Source organism: Glossina fuscipes, unplaced genomic scaffold, assembly GCF_014805625.2.
Source record: "Glossina fuscipes isolate IAEA_lab_2018 unplaced genomic scaffold, Yale_Gfus_2 224, whole genome shotgun sequence".
NCBI classification, from domain to species: domain Eukaryota; kingdom Metazoa; phylum Arthropoda; class Insecta; order Diptera; family Glossinidae; genus Glossina; species Glossina fuscipes.
In genome coordinates this window covers 1352643-1360858 of record NW_023998567.1, presented here as the reverse complement: position 1 = coordinate 1360858, position 8216 = coordinate 1352643, and the positions used below count along the sequence as shown (strand labels likewise).

At 32.1% G+C, this 8216-nt stretch overlaps 1 pseudogene; it reads left to right on the top strand.

The window, feature by feature from the left end:
• The first annotated feature begins 373 nt into the window (after nucleotides 1-373).
• Nucleotides 374-8015, top strand: LOC119642491 (annotated as a pseudogene).
• The last annotated feature ends 201 nt before the right edge of the window (nucleotides 8016-8216 follow it).

Here is an 8216-nt window from a genome sequence, read left to right as displayed (position 1 = left end):
TGGTAAATAGAACTATTAATTCACCTCTTTTATATATTTAGACATGAATTTTATTCTTTTTGTTGTTGTTGTATTATTAATAAATAGAAACCTAAGTTAACAGAACGTTAGAATAGTACATAGTTATATTTTGTAATTTGATAAAATTTCAAAAGTCACCAAATTTATATAACCTCAATGCAAAAACAAAATCCCGCTAAATTCCAACTCAAATACGTCTCCAGCATCATATCGGCACTTCTCTGAATTAGCAATCGTTGCTATACATTTAATATCGACCGTATTTGGTATGAAACTATATATGGTTAACGAAACGAAGATATCTTGAGTGTGAAGTACGCACTTTGCCTCTATATTTTGCTTTTGGCATTGATCTTTTATTAAGCACAGTGGCACTAGTGTTTTATCACCGAGTCGATCGTTGACTCTGGTGATATTAACGGCTTTTATAATCGCGGTAGAATATCTTTGTGGAATCTTATCTTTGTAATATCTTATAGTTTATAGCGTTTGACTTGGTAGCAGTTAAAGTGACCTATAGGTAGTATATATATGGGGAAAAGTCGACGCGAATTTGGGACAGCAAAACAATTTCCTTTTTTTATCTCAATAACGGCATTTCCGAATAGTATTGTATGTATGAGGGAAAGCCGTCGTGAATTTCGGCCTGCAGAAAAGAGAACCATTTCTATTTTTGTGCTTATCCCATTAACGGCCTCTCCGGATATTGGCATGTACATGATGGAAAGACGGGTATGCATTTGCCCGCACCGAGCACATTACTTCACATCCAAACACACCCACACACTCACAGACATACATATACACACACTTCTCACCCTCCAACTCACGTCACTAACACATACCAACCTTTCCTTCGCACGCGTAACGTTTACCCTTTCACACGCCTTAAAATAACAGCACATACCCAGCATACCATCATATTACGTTCAGGAAAAATGTCTTTCGATCATTCCTTTCAATTCTTTTGTTATTACAAACATCCTAATAAACCAAAGGGGAAAAGGATTGTTTTAACGACATACATTATTTATGGTGCAGATAACAATTAAATCCGAATAGGTGGAACGGTACGACAAAAAAGTTAAAATTGTATTTATTACTTTATGATCATACTTAAGAACTTTTTTGTGAAAAATTTAGAAGCAATAAAAGCCAGAGGGAATTTTACAGGTAATGCTTGGAGGTAAGTTCGCCCACATTTCTATTCTTTATAAGCAGAGTTTTCTCTTAACTTAATCTAAAAATACTCAAACAGCATAACGTCTATATCGTCAACACCAACGTTATCGTCAATACAAGGCGAAGATCGATAGAGGACGTGAATGAGTACATTAGATACCTACCATTCTTCAATGACAATAGACACCGCCATCTTTATATCTTCCCAAAGTCGGAAAGTTATTTGAATTTCCGACGACAACGAGATCTTTTGTCAGAGCAGCCTAGTAGATATTCTTCAGAGTCGTGGACTCCAGGTTGTCAGAGATCGGAGTTAAATTGGGCAGCCGTCTCGCAATCAAATATCATAGAGAATAGCCAAATATGGTAGTTCCTTTAAAGTGGGAATTCTTAGTACGACCCTCGATATTGGTTTCAAGCATATTTCGATGAAGACGTAAACTATGATTATTATTTCAGTGATGGTTTCAACAACTCTATTTTGAACCAGCAATTACGACAGATTACTAATTTTTTTAAATGATAGTTTCAAATGATAGTTTGTTGAAATTTATTAGGATGAGATAATAAACTAAAGAATTAAATAAATAAAAATTAACATTGTGTTTTTATTTTATTCTCCTGGTGGTAAGAGGGATAATGATGTGAATGTGACCTGCGTTTAATCTATACAAATAACTTATAAACTCAATTTTGGTCAATTTCTTAAAACGCTTGATTGGAGAAAGAAGTACTTGGTCGATATGAGCAACCAAAAAAAAGACATGGTAAGAAATACTTTTCAGTAAAAGTCTCGTATTTTCTTTTAATGACGCCTGGAAGTCTTCAGGCCAAGGTTGCACTTATAAGATTGACGAGGTATCATTTGTAAAGCAAGAGCAACACACCTTGGAGAAAAAATTGCTCTTTACTTGGAATCGCCTGAGGGGACTTACTGTGGATATTTCTATCGAAGTGCCTTAGTCAAGTATGCCCATTCAAAAACCCGTATAAAAATTGAAAGAAAATAATATCCAACATACTGTCTGTCGAGGAAGGGATAAATCTATAACTAGTGCAGTTATTTTTGAGTTTATTCAAGACGAAAATAAAGGGTTTGGTGTCTAAATTGAAAATGTAACATCTAATTTATTAAAAATTCTTTTTAAGTAGTTTGAGTATTTTCTTATCATTAAAACTGTACTCAGTTCTACTAAATTGTTTGAAATAAGCAAATGCTTGAAAAGTATCCTGGGAGATGCTACTCGGTATATATATACGTTTCGCAGCTTCTATTTAAGGAATTGCAAGATTCTTTCTTCAATGGTTTTTGACCATAAGATTTAAAATATTCTGCTGCTAACTTCGAATTGAAGTAAAAGGCAACCCACCGCTCTCGTGGTTGATTAGAGCACTCTGTATTTGCTATTATGAAAGTAGGTTTGGACCTCTTCCATTAAGTAAAATGATTTCTCCAAATTAAATATAATGCGCAAATTAACGTTATTTAGAAAGAGTTTAAGTGGATTAAAAATATCTCTATGCAGCTTTGCAAACAATTCAACTGTATTAATCTTACCAAACAGCTCAGTTAATTGTTTTTTGCTATCATTAAAAACTTCTCCTATGTAGTGGTTTGGATACAATCCAGAACATGATAAATGTGTTCGACGAGCATCAGTGCCATAATTAAGAAGAGTTTGTATGTATGACCTATAGTGACAATTGCTACCAGTTTGCGAAACCAGAACATTGTTTAAATACACGGAGACGCTTCGAAACATTGAGTGTAGAAGATTATTAAAAACGCTACACTTATCATCAGTAACATCAAAATTATCTTTATTCTTCAATTGAACAATCAATTTTAAATAAACACTGCAAAGACGACGATACGTATCCCCATTACCAAGGCAAAAAAATTCTAAGAAATTAGGTTTGTCTAAAGATAGAATCGGATTATATGAGGCCTCTTCTGTATTTAGAATGCTGTATTGTATCGGATGTATAAGTACTCACAGTGCCTAGGCAAATATATCCTTTACTTTCTTACGTAGATTGAATTTTTTCATGCGTTTCGCTTTAGATTTATTTTGTGACCAACGTATTTTCTTTTTGATGCAACGTCTTATACTACGCTTTCCAGACCCTTTTTGAAATTTAGATATCTTGTTTAACGCTTTTACTTTCAACTTACTGAAAGCCTTTTTGCCTTGCTATTCCAAATGTTTCTGAGTGGTTTGCCACTGAAATCACTCAAAATATATTTGCCAGTAGCCAGCTTGGTCTTTAATCGCATTCGAAATCGATAGAAACAACGGTTTTACATTTCTAAAGGAAGACGCGAAGAATGAGCCAATACCGTGCCCATGTTGTACTACTCGAGGTGATATATATAATGATCCTATGTGACTTATCCCGCCTCCAATTTGACTAAAATAATATGAAGTATACACTTTCTCCATGTCACTTTGTTACACTCCTGAATGAAATTTTACATGTGCTCTCATTTATATCGGCATTATTTTAATGCCGTTTTCTTTTTTCTAATGTGAAGAATAATGTAAGTAGGTATAATGGAGTCACAAAAATTATATAGGGCACCATCTGCATTAACTATGAGTATAAAGATGTCTTTTATAGCAGCAATTTTAAGGCTGTTGTATTCTACGCTTTTGAACTCAAATCAATTGTTATTTCCATTAAACATCAGAACACGAAGCCATCTCAAAATTTTAATTCCAAAACAACTAAATTTTATTTTATCCGTATAAATAAATAATAGCGAATATTCCCGCGCTTGTACTTCAGGAGGTAATTGTTGATATTGACATTATTTTAAAACAATTCAGTTATTCCAATTTACTAACGATCATTTGTAATAGTAGGGAGATTTATAATATTTGTAAATGAGAACAAAGTATTCTTTTCGTAAACGGCAACCGAATTATTGCTTAATAAACTAACGTAAAAATTCTCCATGTAGTTCATAGCTTAAAATCTATAGAACAAATGAACTCAAAATTCGTTTGTAATAGTTTTTTATTTAACGTTGGTGGAAACAGTTTAATAAAGCACTCCACTTAAAACTATTTTCAGTCTTCTCTGAAATCTCTGAATTGATTTTTGTTTGCCGTTCAAATTGATAAGATCTGCATTTTTAATTACACCAATTTTGGTTTTACGTTGTCTTCTAAGTCGAGTGTTATACAGATAAGTGCGTTTCTGAATTCTCGGTTTTCTGTCAAATTTTTGAGGTTGTGCGCTTAATTGTTGTGGCTTCTGTACTTTTCTTTTTACTTTGTAATTTTTCTCTGCTATCATCGTTTTTTAGAGGGATTTCAGGTGCCTCAATGTTAACTTTCACACCGTCTATTGTAGTGTTATTTCTGACATTTAATTATTTTCTATTTTATTTTACTTATTTGATTTAAGCAAGGTTTGCACTTTGCAAGTCTTGCTATATTTTAATACCCTAGATTTACCAAGCACACTAGTATAAGCACTTTCGTAACTTTACGCAATAACCTATATTTATATTAACCTAGTTTTATCAATTACGTTATCATAAGCATTAATAAGTAACAGTGCAAATTTAATAAATAGTTATGAAACTATAAGTTGAAGTAAACAACAGAAGTTAACTAGAAACTGTTCAGTTAGCAATTATCAAGAAGCCACTAATGAATAAATGTGAACTATATAAGTAACATATTATGTTTTCAACACACTATATCATTTTTAGAAAACATCTTTTCAGGTATGGGATTAAAGTTTTTCTTAATAGGCTTTTAATATAAGTGCTTAATTCTTGTTTAATTTGTTACGTTATGAAAGAGACATTATTGAAATATAGTAATACCTTTAATCTAGGCTTCAATTTATTGAACCTTGTCTAACAATTTTCCGATAATTCCAAATAATAGCGACGCTAAGCTTGTAGGCAAGAAGCCACTACCTTTCTGCAAAATAACATTTCTTTTGTACTTTATGGTCGCGTTTGGACTCGAGATGAATCGAAGTTCTTTTATATACTTTTCTAAAGCCTCCAAATCTTCATTTTTTAGTTTATTGTTTCTAATTTAAAGATAATCTCAGTCAAAGTTTTGATTAACTCATCATCAGAACAGTTGATTAAAGCTTGTCTTAATTTCGATTTAAGTTCTTTTTTAAGACCATTTTCTCCAGTGTCACAGAAGCAACAGCAAAAACTTTAATTAAATATGATGGTTCTGTATCTCATTAGTAAGTCATTTACGTTTTGCATAAGGTCGATTAATAAATAGCCGTAAGGTTTGTGAAAAGTGAGTAAAATTCAAGTAGTTAATAAGATTCACAAATCAAACTGAAAAAAATTTTTTTAAAAGCGATTCAAAAAATTAATGATACCTGCCAAATCGATTTAATTGAGTTAATTCCATTTCAAAAACTAAATAAAGGCTACAAAAACCTCTTTGCAGCATTTTTCAAATATGCTTTCGCACAGCCAATAAAATGGAAAGTTCATTTGAGATAGTTAAAACTACGAGAGAGGTACTAGAAAGAAAATATATCTCTCCAAAAAATATTCAGACCGATCAGGGTAAGGAATTTTTTAATAAAGATTTTAAAAAGTTTATGAAAGATTATAAAATTAGCCATTATTACACATCCGTTCTTATGAAAGCTGCTGTATGTAAAATAAAAATTACAAATCCTGCTACTTACATTATTTAGGATTAAAAGAAGAATGAAATATTAGCATTACTTTCTGAATGCAAAATGGAAAAAGTTCTTGACGAGAAAGCCGATTTAGTGGAAAATATATTAAAGTAGAAGGGAACCTTTTGTGAAATGGCTAAGGTTTGATGAAACTCATAATTCAGGACTTAACAAAACTGAAGGACTTGGATAAAAATGCATAAGATGAAACGAAAGCGTCTGATGTTATTATTAATTATACTGTTGCTGTTAGTATTAAAATCTAAATAAAACAAAACCCCAAATATTTTCATTGCGTATTACATTTTTTACATGTATTCATATATATGCGTATATAATGCGTATATAATGCTTACGCATTGTTATTTATGTATTTTGATTAGTTATTTTATAATTTCCCGACTCTGGTGTGGAAATTCTATCCTCTGAAATGTATTGCTTGTCATATAAATAATCTAAAGCTATTTTTTTGCAGATTTTTGTGTACAACCTGTAAGATCTGCTGCTTATGGCTCTGTTCACCATAAAAAGATTTTCTATTTATAATGCAGTGCTTATACTCACTGTATATTAACTTGTCAGTTACACATCTTTTTACCACGTCTTGTTCTTTATTATTGGCTTCATCGTTGAGGACGCTTTAACTTTTAAACTCGAAAATTTGGTCGTAATTCTCCTAGCATTCTCATCTTTCATCAAACTAATACTTTTTTGTTGTTACGATTAATATTATCAATATTGCCGGGATTTGAATTAATGTGTCAAATTTATTAGGATTATTTTTAATAACATATATATTACGATAAGATTCTATTATGAATGAATCTCTATCCATATATATTATCTTCATTCTTTGGTCTTGATTAATTAAAAAGTTGTAGTAAAAATCGTACATCAACCACTTAGAGAGTTCTAAGACAGTTAGCCCCATATATATTGGTTTACCATGCACTATTTATATTTCACTTAATTCCATGAAAAAACGAACCATTATCGAATATTTCATTAAGGTTAGGCTTCGCTATAAGAGCTCTATAGCCTTTAGAATTCCTTCTGCTTTTACATTTAATAACTAAGCGAACATCCCGACGCTTTTCAACATTTTCCATAGTTTTCCCATAAATAGTATTATTCGTCAGTTCATAGAAGTTGTTCTCGAACTCATTTTAGCAATTTTAGCAAACGTCGGTTAGTATCAAGACATCGCTTTGAAGGAATAGAACCTTGTAAACTTTAAGGATTTGACATTCGAAAGCGTCCAATACCCTCTGACCCAAATAGTAGTTAGCCTCACTACATTCGCGATCGGACAAATAATTGTAGGTCAGTTTATCAAATTTCTTAATGCCACTTATATAACCGCAAGGAAAGGCACACTTCCGACTTTTTAACACTAATTTTTGTGGTTTCATAAACGTTTTCATTAAAACTTTAAACTGACTGGGTTTTAAATACTTAGCTAATTTTTCTAAACAAGAGTTTGAAAACGATCTGAATCCACGAAATTCATTAGATATTTTAGCCTATTCCCCTCCATTACTCTCTTCGCAATTGATATGTACAACTCTTTATTGCACGGTACAACTGACAAATTGGGCCTTAATCGCGCAATAAATAAACGAATATACTTAATAATACTTAAATTTTGACAAATAATCTCTAAGGTAAGGTAGCTTAAATTGAAAAGCTTTTCTACATTCCCTATAAATGACCCTTACAAATTCCCCGGTGAATTAATTAAAGTACTCATCTTTACTTCCTATTCTTCCAGTATAACTAATGCAGCTTATCCATTTTATGCCACATATGAGCAAGAAAATCAGCTGTACAGATTTTTTCTAATAAAAAAAACATGGAAAACAAAATTTATAATATACTTACCAACAAAAGTATGCTGTTCGTCGCGTCGATGTTTCTCCACACATATACTACTCCTATAAATTAGTGATTGTTCATATGACCAAAGCTGGAATGGAATATTTGGATTGGTCCCTTTGTGTCCGGGCCTATTGTTCCGTAATCAGTATTTTAATTGCGTAGTGCCAGAAATATGATTACTCTGGTTTACCATAATTGGGATCACTGCTGTACCGTGCACAAGTCAGCTTGGAAATATGTGCTCATTTACATAGAGATCTATTCATTTTTTTATTTCCTACCCACAACGCACTGCGGTCAATCAAGGCAATGGTATTAATCGATGGGCTTCTCGCCAAACTAATAGGGAACATTAATATGCAATAATTATGGTCCTGCGTAATTTTAGAGGGAATTATGATATTACACCTTACTCTTTAAATATATGTGATTATTTTCCCGAAGCAAGTAAGCGT